The following is a 12,657-nucleotide window of genomic DNA, read 5'->3' as shown; positions in this document are numbered from 1 at the left end:
TCAATTGCATTTATTTCTACTTTGATCTTTATAACTTCCTTCCACAAATTCTGAAGAAGCCACCCAAAGGAAAAAGTAGTTCTGGAAAAGGAGGGGAAAGGGAGCAGCCTCTGGGAGTGATAGTGCTGACAACAAGGCTCAGGGCTCCAAAGGAGGATGGAGTGCAGTAAAGGTCCGACACAATCTATGTGAAAAACACAGCGAAGGTATGGAAGTCATGGAAAAGTTAAAGTCCAGGATGAGATTCAGTGAAGTGGCTGCATAATATAGTGAAAATAAAGCCAGGCAAGTTGGATGACCAGAGACTTCATGGTAGGACCATTTCAAGAAGCAGCATTTGCCTTTCCTGTGAGTGGAAAGAATAACCCTTGTTCACAGACCCACCAATTAAGACAAAGTTTGGATATCATATTATTATGGTTGAAGGGAGAAAATAAAATTATACAAAAGATAATAATAATAATTTCCTTCCACATATATGCACTGAGCATGTCTTGTTCTTTTTCTAGAAGCTCAGTATATCATATTAGATTATTTATTTGTGCTTATTCAATTTACCTGATGTAAAAATTCACCGCTATAATTTCTCTTTTTGGACTGCTTTCATTGCATCCCATTGGCTCTAGTATGTTCTGTCTGCATTTTCATTTCACGATAGATATTGTTTAAATTTTTAAATTTCATCTGTGCTCCATAATTACGTTATGGTGTTCTTTTATGAGGGTGTTATTTAATTTTCATGAGTTTATTGAGTTTTTGTGGTTTCTTTGGTCATTAATTTCCAATTTCATTGCACTATGGTCAGACAACAAGCATGGGGTAATTTCAGTTCCTTTACTTTTGCTTAAGCATGTACTATTAGTACATGATCTATTTTAGAGACTATTTCATGTACATCTGAGAAGAATGTTTATTCTACTATTTTGGGTGGAATACTTTGTAAATATTTATTAAGTCCATTTCTTCACAGCTTTGATTCAGTTCTTTTCTTTTATTCACATTTTTCTAATTGATCTACATCTTTCTAAGAATACAACACTAAATTTCCCTTTTACAACTGTGTTATTTCTATTTGATTTTTCATGTCTATTAATATTTGTCTTATATAGTTTGGTGCTCCTTATTTGGTGCATATGTAGTCATGTGTGTTATCTCTTTCTCTTGTATTTTTCCCCTAACCAGTATGAAATGACCTTCTGTATCTCTTTTGATTACTCTTGGTTTGAAGTTCATATTGTTGAAAACAGAATAGCTAATCCTGCATTCTCCTTGATTTTTGTTGGCTGGAGTATTTTTTTCCATCCTTTGACTTTCAGTGTATCAGTTTCTTTTTGAGTTAAATGTGTTTCATGTATGCCCCATTTTGTTGGATCTTATTTCTAGATCCATTTTGCCAGTCCTGGGTCAGAATTTGTTTTGTTTTTTCACTACTTGAAATACTTCACTCCATGCTCTTCCTTAACATGAAGGTTTGTGTTGAGAAGTCTGCTGATATTCTGATGGGCTTTCCCTTATAGTTGATTTGTTTCTTTTTCTCTAACAGCTTTTAATATTCTTTTCTGTGTTGAATTACTGGGATCTTAATTATTATATGTCTGGGTGTAGATTTATTTTGGTCATGCCTAATTGGATTTCACTATGTCTCACTTGACTGTATGTTAGATTTTGTTCCAAGATTTGGGAAACATTGTGCTATTACTTCTGAAAATAAACTTTTTATGTCATTTTTGTTCATTCTTGCTTTTTAATTGAATCTATCAGTCTTATATTGTTTTACTTTACAACATCCTACTGCTACTGAAGTGTTATTTTTCTGGTCCCTTGATAATTTTAAATGATCTTTTCTTTCTTGATCCCAGCTGTGACCCTATTGTCAATGTCTGAAAATATATCTTCAATTTCTTTTGGTGATTTTTCCAGCTTTCAATAGAATGTTGATTTTTTTGAATATCTCTTTGAATTTTTTATGCATGCTATTTCTTTTGTACATTGTTCATTAAGGGTTTCTATCATTTTCCTATGCTCTTTTATTAGTTTAAATTTTTGCCTACCCTAGATAAGCTAACCTTCATTATGGTTGTCATTTCTTTTTAACCTAAGAAATTATTTTTCATCCTACTTCCTCTATATCCTTATTTCACTTGTTATCATTTTAGAAATTTCAGAAGTTTGTCTTCTATTTTCCTTTGTGTTCATGTGTCCTGGACTTGTTCTTAGTGGGTTGGAGATATATATATATATATATATATATATATATATATATATAGTATTTTTAGGGAAGGGTCTACAGGGTGTTCAAGATCTCACTACAACATTGGACTTGTAGTGATCCACCTGTTTACAGCTTCCCAAGAGCTGGGATTACAGGCATGTGCCACCACACCCAATCTCAACTGCCATCCCAGCTGCTCTAGGGGCAGGACCAGCACAGCAGTCATTTTATATTAAAAAATTATTTTCTGTGTTGATCCTTGTGAGTTTTTGTGTGAGATAGCTTTATCATTAGTATCAGAAACCCTCAGGGATATCTTCTGTGTATTGGAGTTGCTGTTTTTTTTTTTTTTTTTGGGGGGGGGGAACTGGGATTGAACTCAGACCCTTGTGCTTGCCAGGGAAGCACTTATTCTACTGAGCCATCTCCCTGACCCTGGAGTTGCTTGACTTTTGTCAGTCCCAAGATCCTACTTTTCCAACTGACTGAGAGTGGAATGCTAATATTTTTTTGGCCCAGTCTGTAGTTCTTTGGTGTTGGGCTGTGGTGAAGTTATTCCTCTAGAGATTCCTAGTATTGTTGCAGAAGGGAGAATAACTGGTTACAAAAGACATGACATCCTAGCTAAAGTAATATTAGCAATATCAATAGCTTCAAGCACAGTTTAGGAACTCACAATCTATGGCAATATTAATTTTTTGCCTTAGATCATAGGAGCAAAATCTGTAGTAATATAATAAAATCAATTGTAAATTAAGATCTTATACGCTAAGTGTTTCCCATTGGTAGAGTGGTTTAACACTATGGTGAAGAAATTTATGAAGCATAGTGTATAAGACAAAGATAACTGATGAGGAAGTAGAAGCAAGGCTGGAGACCAGCAGATGATCTTGCTAGCTTTGGTAAGCTAGAGTAGATGTTAGAAAAGAAAGAATGAAGGAATAATCAGGGGATTACCTGAACTTGGTCTTTGGATTTTGGGGAATGGGATTAGTTTTTTGTGGCTAGAATTCTCTCCAGCCTTTTGGAAGAGAGAGAAAACAAAACAATTAAGGAAAAAGCAAAAGGAAAAAGTAAGACAAAAACAAAAATAAAACAGGATAAATAATATTTTAAAAATAAGGAGGGGGCAGTCCCATCCACCAGCTTCTACTCCAGATGTCTGTGTCCCTAAGAATATGCTGTTTCACCAAAATTACCACCTGTTGGCTCACATTTTGCACTTTTCCAACCTAGTAGTGTCACCTGTCCATTGTGTGTAGCCTCGTCAGGGACCTACAGTGTGGCTGGCTTCTCCCAAGTTCACCTCACCCCACAGATATAGAGGGAGGGGCCAATCATCTGAATTACTCTGGAAAGCTTGGTTGCCATGTCATGGATCCTTCCCCAGGTAGCTGTCGTTGTTTGACCGGTGACAACAATTTACTATCAACAATTCTATCTGACATCATTAGAACCACCTATGTTAGTCAGCTTTTTTATTATTGTGAAATAATATTCAAAATAGAAAATTTAAAAAAAGTTTACCTCATGGTTAACAGATAGCAGAGAGAGAGAGAGAGAGAGAGAGAGAGAGAGAGAGAGAGAGAGAGAGAGAGAGAAACTGTGCCCTTCAGAGGTTCAGAGGCATGGCTCACTCATTTACTGCCTCCAGCCAGGCTCCACCTCCTCAAGTTTCAACTGCCTTATGATAGAATCAACAGTTGAGAACCAATCCTTCAAAGCTTGAATTTTGGGGGAATATCAGGATGCAAGCACTATTACCTTTAAAAGTCTGGGAAATGGATATAATTTATTCTCGTGTTTTTATTGTTGTCTGTTATGCAGGATTCACTGACTCAATATTACAGTTTAAGTGTAAAATGCACCCCCCTTGTGTATTTGAAAATTGATTGAGTTATGGGGTCCTATGGTCATCTTTGGATGACATCCACAGCTGAATGTGCTGCGGGGGTGTGGGCCCTTGGTGGAAGAGTCAAGTCACATGACTATGTTAGCTGGAAGAATGCATTTGTACTGGTTGGTACATTGTGTCAATTTGAGAAGTTTAGAAATTTAATTAAGTGACTCAGCAGAGAGACAGGGATTTTACTTTGTAAATATCCTCATCCTGTGTAAGAGGAAGTCATGGACATTGTGTGAGTTCTACACCCCCAGGGTAGCCTGCTTATAATAGAAAGAGCCAGAGAAGCTTGCCAGAAGCTCAGCTGTTGCTCCTGCCTTTACTCTGGGCTGTTTACCACCACCAGGAATAGCTGCCCTCTTCCATGTGTCACTCTGCCTTGGAGTCTCCCAACTATGGACTTAAACCTCCACTAACTGTGAGGTAACGTATCTTCTCATCCTTAATTTGGGGTGTTGTGTGTTTTGTCCCAGCAGTGAGAAAAGAATAACTGAGACAGCATTCACGTTTCCTTTTTTATGCCATGGCATGAGTTGAGTAATTTTTCTCCTCCAAATCTTTCCACTGTGCTGATTCTGTCTTGGAGTCAGCAAAAAACTGGCTGAATGTCTTCAAACTGTGAACCAATTTGAACTTCCCCTTTAAGTAACAGGTGTTAGATATTCCATCCAACAAACAGAAAAGTAACTAATACACTGATACAAAGAACTTGCTCTTAGTATTGGAGGTGAAGTATTCTAAATAATGAAGAATTGTGCCATCTATGCATGAATGGTGTTTGCTGGGAAATAATGGATCATCCTGATCTATTAGAGAACGGTAATAAGAAGAGTAAAGCATCCCTGATTGCTTAGAGTTCGCTGTTCAATTCCACACAATAAATAAATAAATTGTGGTTTACACATAGATTTTGCTTAAGAATTAGCAATACAGTGTTTTAAAACAAATGGGCACTCAAGTATCGGCAACTCAATTGCCAAAGAGAAAAATAATAACACATTTTTTCTAGGACTCTTCAGCCCCTTTTCCAAATCACTGGCCAGTAGTAATTTTGGTTTAAGACAGCTTACAGACCTCGTGTTGTACAAATGCACTATAGTAAAGAAACAGCCACAGGTTTGATCAGGGCAAAGTGCCTGGCAGCTAAGTGCTCCTATGGGTCATTCTGCAGCTGTCAGGAAAGTTAATGACCCAGCGCATAGTTCTTGGATTGCCCACCAGAGTGCTAGTGTTAGAACCAGATTTGAAATCACAGAAGTGATCGTTCTTTTTGCTTATTGTGCATATTTGGGTTGAATATTTTAAAAGCCTTTCAAAGAGACTATTAACTAAGATCTCATGAGTATTTATAATAATAAGATAATAAAAAGAATATAAGATTCTCAAAATTGAAAAAAAAGAATAGGCACATTAATATCATTGCCTTTGAAGGGGCCTCATCTCACAGGCTACTTCTGCCCCACAGAGGGGAATTTTGTTTCTCAGCTCTGTAGGTTAAGAACTGTTATGCAGCACAGACTGATTTGGTTTTCCCAAATTCATCATTATCACATTGACACAAAAGTGATATATACCAGAGAATGCATGGATGAAAGCAGAATGAAGACATAACTACCAAGCCAGCAGAGTTAATCACATCAATAGTCCATGTGCTGGGTTAGTAAGGAAAAGTACGTGGGAGACACAAATAACACAAAGACTTTGCAAGATTAATGTAAAATACAGCCAATATAGCAAAAGTTTACTACTGCTAGCCAGTGTCTTAATGTTTAGTCTACGCCTACCTAGTCAATCTTCATACAAATGCAATGAGTTAAAGATGGCTGTTATTCATAAAATAGTGAAGTTAAAAGTCATGTCAAATACTTGTCCTAGGTCATTAGATATTAAGTGACAAAGCTAAGGTTTGAACTATAGCCACTTTTTTTAATTTTTAAAATTTATCTATTTATTTGTTTGTTTATTTATATATTTGGTACAGTGTCTCACTATGCAGCTTGGATTTGTAATGATCCTCCTGTCTCTGCCTCCCCAGAGCTGCGATTACTGGTGTGCACCACCATGCCCCTTTTGATGGCTGGCATGGAACTCCCAGGGTTCCAGGGTCAGCACAACATGTGGCACCAGGGATTGAACAAGGGTCCTTGTGCTTGCCAGGAAGGCCCTGAGGCCGCCAAGCCATCTCCCCAGCCCTGGTCATTCTTGATTAAGTGTCATTTTAGCCCAAGAGATATTTAGTCAGATTAGATCCATTCTGTGGTGTGTCTTTACTTTTAATTCAATTATCCCCACAAAAATGGTGTATTTATAGAAGCCATGTCTCATTCTTATGACCCAGTGGCCATTGTTGCTATGGATGCTTTCTTTTTTTATTTTTAGAGAAAGTAGAAAAGTAATAAAACTAAAACCTTAGAAAGTATATAGAATTTCACTAAATAAAATGACAGGACTTCATCAATGGTTGTCATACTGCATATTTTTTTTATTTTTTTTAATCTTTTTTTTTTTTTTTTTTTTGTGGAATGGGGGATTGAACTCAGGCCCTTGTGCTTGCCAGGAAAGCACTTATTCTACTTGGTGTAGTTATGGGTCAGATTCTGAAGATGTAGTGTAATAAAAACAATAATAAAAACAATATTTCTTGCATTAAGTGAGGGGAGTATACAATATACGTATATGAAATTTGGGGGCCGGCCAGATAGCTCAGTGGATTCAAGCCCCTGCAAGCAGGTGCAGGGGCTGGGGTTTCAGTTCCCAGGCCCGCTGTGCTGGCCTTGCCTCCAGTGTGTGCTGAGACAGTGGCACATACCTGTAATCCCAGATCTTGGGAGGCTGTAAACAGGGGGATCACTCTGAGTCTGATCTAGTAGTGAGACCCTGAACACCCTGTAGACCGTTCTCTAAAATACAAAAAATAAATAAATAAATAAATAAATAAATAAATAAATAAATAAAAATAAAAATAAAAGGAAAAGAAAAGAAAAGAGAAGTTTGGTGCTGTTGCCAGCTGTCGTTCACTGTCTGTCTATCATATTTATGGGACTTAGCTGCTTTAAAATAGTGCTGTAACCAGCAGAAGTACCACGTTCTGTGTTTCCTTTGTAGCCCAGTGGCCATTGGATACGTTCTGTGTGTGTGCAAGGTATTGAAGACTGAGCTCAGGGCCTTGTGTATGGTTGGCAAATGCTTTGTCTTAAACTACACCTACAACCTCAAGTAACGTATTTTGACCAAAGAAAATTAAATCTGTAAGTTGACCATTTGGAAAGGAAAGTCCTAATTTCTTCATATGCCTTTCTTCTGCATTATTTTTTTACTACTACTTGATCCAAACCACATAGCGTATATGGAGGCGGTGGGGCCTGGAATACTATGATTGGGCAGACCTTCTCTTAAAGGCCACTTCTACTTTCTTCTGAACTAGATGTCACATAGAAACAACTAACACCAATTTCAATTATTTTTTGTGAGCACATTAAGTCTGCCCCCTCACTTAATGGTGGAGTTTGGACCCCATTTGCTTGCTTTTATTACTATTGTACATTCAGAGTCTAACCCTTTGCCAGACTCCTTGTACTTACTCAAAATCCATTGGGAATGACCGAATGCTTGTGCATGACCAACTCAAGGAGAATGTTCTCATAGAGACATAGGTCACTGGGAGCAGCCACTCAGAGGGAGGAGATGCACCTAGAGCAAGTAGTTGTGTCTATTGATAAGATTATGTGCTTTCATCATTGGAAGTCACTGTCACTGAGAATGTATGGAAGGCCTAAGGCACAAAAGGAGAGGCTGCTGACGATTAGTGAAAATACTTTTAGTACTGCTTGGAGATTTAAAGGCAGAGCTACAATTTCCAAAGCATATTTGTTAATTAGAGAAAGACAGAGAGAGAAACAGAGACAGAGAGACAGACAGAGAGGGTATTTAATGCTTTAATATGCTTCATACTGACAGTAGGTTAAAAGAAAACTGTCCTATCTTATGCTGAATGTGCTCCAGGTAGTTTCTGTGTGTCTGTGCCTTTAATGCTTATAAGGCTGCTTTTGATTATAATCAATAAGCTTAATGATTTTAGTTTATTAAAACCCTGACACTCCATATGTTAAGGGCATATAGCAAGTAAAATGTAAATCTTGGTGTTAATATTACTATTAATGAGGTAAAATGCCTGCAGCTTAAAATGGTTCATCACAGTCATCATAAATCAATCTAATATGACTGGAGAGGCAAAGTCCCCAGACACCAGTTCAAGAAAACCAAAGATCTATTTGCAAGATGCTTGTTAAAGTTGTGTTTGAAGTAGGAGGAGGAGGACATACACAGAGATGTCTGGTTTGCTCCCCTCATTACTAACAGTGTGGGAAGCACAGTTCTTGCCAGTACAGTGCTAAGGTGTATGACAAGCCATTTTACAATTACCATGGGCATGAGAGGACCTGTGTGTGGGAGTCTGTGGCGGGAAGATCACAAGTTCGAGCTTGGTGTGTGCAACTTAGTGATTTAGTGAGACACTGCCTAAAAATAAAAAATAAAAATAAAAATAAACACAGTGAAAAAGGGCTGAAGATGTAGCTTGGGCAAATATGTTTGGTTCAGATTTCAGTACTTCAATTGAAAGAAGGAAAGAAAGAAAGAAAGAAAGAAAGAGAAGGAAGGAAGGAAGGAAGGAAGGAAGGAAGGAAGGAAGGAAGGAAGGAAGCTCATTTGTTGTGCCATAGCCTTACCTTTAAGTTAAACTTAATCAGTCTTTGCCTAGGTATCCACTTCTCCTCCTTTTCTGACTACTCTTAGGACATTTCTACCCATCTAAAGTCTGAGACCTGAATCCAGATCCTAAACCTATCCTGAATTTAGGAAAAGGGAATTAACTGTTTAACAAAGAGGATTTCATTGTTGGACTCTCATGAACACTAATTACCTAAAATAAAGTGACCCAAATGTTAAATCTGGGAAATTTTTGTAATTTAAAGACTGATTCAAACTTGCCTTCTAGCTCTAAGGGTTGGATTCTGCTATAAATTTGCTTGGGTGTGTCTTAATTATGTTGTTGCAATCAGATGTCAGTATCGGAAGCTTGATTCCATAGGGCTGTGGATCTCATCCTTCCAATCCCCTGGGCAGGTGTCCAGGGCCCAGTTGTTTGCAGTTATACTGCCCAATCATAACTGTTCACTGCTGACTCGTCTCCCTAATTCTACCTATTCCAAAATTTTCCAGTGCTCTGCTGTGCTGCCTGTCAAGTCATCCCTTCCTTGTTAATGAGCTCTTCAAGACAATTAAGCACTGATCCACAATTGTGGCACAAAATAATAAAGGTTAGTGGACAAAGCCATAGCAAAGTTCAATAATAACAGCAGTATCTTGAAGCACTGCTCTAATAGGAGTCTGTTTTGTTGTCTCAAACTCCCTATTTCTACATCACAGAAAGACAGCAGCATAAAATAAATTGAAAACTCCATTAAAGAAACATAGCACCCGAGGGAAAACATGGCCTTAAAAGAACAGAAAAGAGATCACTGAAGTCCATCTTGCTGCCCTCTTTTAGATTATTAGTGTTGCACTTTATTTGAGGACTGTCTTGAGGAAACTAAAGAAACATTCACTTCAAACAGGTGACTTTGGGAATTAGAGATACAAACCCAGTTGTAGAGTCTAACCGTATTACCAAAGGAGAACATAAACATAAAATGAGATATTATCCAGAAGGGAACCTGGAGAAAGAATCTTGGAAATAACTGAAACAAACAGAAGGTAAAAATATATTACCTCAAGAAGTATATGTTGTCTTGGCACAAATAAAATTCGATCAAAATAAAAATATGGCACGAATTGCAAAAAAGAGCAAAACGTTGTCAAATAGCAAGTTAAGGATATATTAACTTGGGGAGGAAAGCAGGCTCCCCTCAGCTTTTGTAAGAAGGTCTTTACTGACACAGCACTGCAGTAAATGCAGAGAAGGGGTGGGGAGAGAAATAGGGGCAAGTTACTGGCCGATAAAATGTTACAAAGTGTCCACAGCAAGTTCCTCTTTGTTCTATTTAATTATGTACAGTCTAGTATTCTTTTTTCTTAGTGAAAATGTATTTCTGGCTCTGTAGAGACGTAAGTTTCCCTGGAGATTAAATTGAAATGCTATATTTGAAAAACATGATTTTGTGAATAATGCACATCTCCTTTCATGATGTTCTTGCCAAATCCATCATAACACACACACACACACACACACACACACACACACACACACACACAAATTTGGCTGGCTTCTATGCATTTCATAAGAGGCTACATTTGCAGATCACATTTACACTGCATCATTTCTTCTTAAGAAAATAACTAGCAGCAAAGTTATTAGTATACTGACTTCAGAGATTTAGGGGAAAGGCATAGCCAGGTTAAGAGACAGTAAGTAAACAATACTAGATATATTATGAAAAAAATCTCAATTTCTTGACTTCTGACATGATTTCCAAAAGCTATATTTTCTCAGAAAAATTTAAAGAAACACAATTTAAATGAATATATAAACAGAAAATGTTCTTATACTGCGAACCAGGACTCTATTTCTAACCTCAACATTAATGAGGGGCATAAACTTGGCTAAGTTATTGTGTGTCCCTCTCTGGGAATCTTAATCTCCTTAATCAATCGGGAAACGTCTGATCACCCTGTGTTTTAGAGAGACTCCTTGCTGTTCCCACGGAACTGTCAGCCTCATGTCTCCTCCTCTCCAGGTATCTGTCTGAGTAGCCTTTTTATTTGCCAGCACTTTCCTTTTACATTTCACCCCAGTTCCATTCTCACCTCCTACGTGTAATGTCACATTTGATTTCTGATTCAGTTTTTATTGTGTCCTTCCTCTGTTAAGCAAAACATTTAATAACTTATCATTTCTCGTGTTGAAATACATGGAGTATTAGCCTTGCATTTCAAAAACTCTAAGTGTTCTCATATTTCACCATTCTTATGTACGAGCACTGAATGTCAGCTACCTCCCTTCACTGCTGGCCTCTTGAGCACACAATGCTGTTATTAAAATTCTTGATAAGAAGACTCTGCCACCTTAGCCTGCTATCGAGATTCTCCATTTTGTTTGTCAATCCAGATCTTCTGTCCTTCAATACCTAGTCAAGACTTCCCTGAGTGTGGGCCCTGAAGCAAGACTGATGGTGCTTGATCTGGATTTGTGTCGAGTGGATAAATGAGGGAACCTGACCTCATCCAAGAGAAGCAGGAGAAGCACTTCAAGGACCTGGGACTCGTGAACTGGCTCAGGAAGAGGGTTCTGGTGTTCCTGAAATAAGCACTCATCCAGTTTGCCCATCACACCCTGGCAAATCAGAACTACGTCCCCACTTACACCCCTTTTTGATGTGGAAGGAAGTCACTCAGGAAGTAGCTCAGACCAGCCAGTTTGATGAATAACTTCATAAGGCGACTGGCAAAGGCAGTGAAAAGTCTGACGACGACTCTTACGATGAGAAGTACCTGATTGGTACCTCAGAGCAGCTCTTTGCCGCTCTGCACCGGAATGAATGGCTGTGGCCAGAAGATCTGCCCATCAAGTGTGCCGGCCTGTCCTCCTGTTTTCGCCACAAAGTGGGCCCCCACGGCCACAACACCTGTGGCATCTTTCGAGTCCATCAGTTTGAGTAGATTGAGCAGTTTGTGTACGGGCCACTTCATGACAAGTCATGGGTGATGTTTGAGGAGATGATTGCTACTGCAAAAGAATTCTACCAGGCTCTGGGGATCCCGTACCACATGGCGAATATCGTCTCAACTTCTTTGAATCACGCTGCCAGTAAGAAGCTCAACCTGGAGGCCTGGTTTCCAGCCTCAGGAGCTTTCTGGGAGTTAGTTTCCTGTTCCAACTGTACGGATTACCAGGCCCGCCGCCTCCGAATCCAATATGGGCAGAACAAGAAGATGATGGACAAGGTGGAATTTGTCCACAAGCTCAAGGCTGCGATGTGTGCCACTACCCGGACCATCTGAGCCATCTTGCAGAATTACCAGACGGAGAAGGGCGTCCTCGGGCCTGCAAAACTAAAGGAGTTCATGCCTCCAAGGCTCCAAGAGCTGATCTCCTTTGTGAAGCCCGCACCCACGGACCAGGAGCATTCAGAGAAGCAGAAGAAGTGACACGAGGGTGGCAAGAAGAAAGCAGCAGCAAGGGATGTCACCCTGTAAAGCCAGCTGCAGAGCACGGAGGTCACCGAGGCCTGACCACTGCTTCTTTGCAGTCTGCTGGGCTTCGTTTCTGGCTGCGGGGACCTCAGAGGCTGCCCAGAGCAGGACGGCCATGCACTGACTCATCACCCTGCCCTTTTGTCTGCATCGCTAACAGGCACGTGTCCCTGTCTCCTCGCATGGGCGTGGGGTCCACCATGGTGACTGCTGAAACCATGTAATAAAGGATCTGGGGAGGACTCCAAAGCAAAAACAAAAACAGAACAAAACAACAAAAAATACCTAGTCGATGTCGCTTGTGTCAGCTGCTCATCATAATGTCTTCCAGAGGTCTCAGAGCAAATATATA

The 12,657-nt window shown here is 39.1% G+C and overlaps 1 pseudogene; it reads left to right on the top strand.

Moving 5' to 3' along the window:
• The first annotated feature begins 11,316 nt into the window (after nt 1–11,316).
• Nucleotides 11,317–12,433, top strand: LOC101583814 (annotated as a pseudogene).
• The last annotated feature ends 224 nt before the right edge of the window (nt 12,434–12,657 follow it).

Source organism: Octodon degus, unplaced genomic scaffold (genome assembly GCF_000260255.1).
Source record: "Octodon degus isolate 3935 unplaced genomic scaffold, OctDeg1.0 scaffold00097, whole genome shotgun sequence".
NCBI classification, from domain to species: Eukaryota; Metazoa; Chordata; class Mammalia; order Rodentia; family Octodontidae; genus Octodon; species Octodon degus.
The sequence above is the reverse complement of the archived record's forward strand: the minus strand, read 5'-3'. Positions and strand labels throughout refer to the sequence as shown.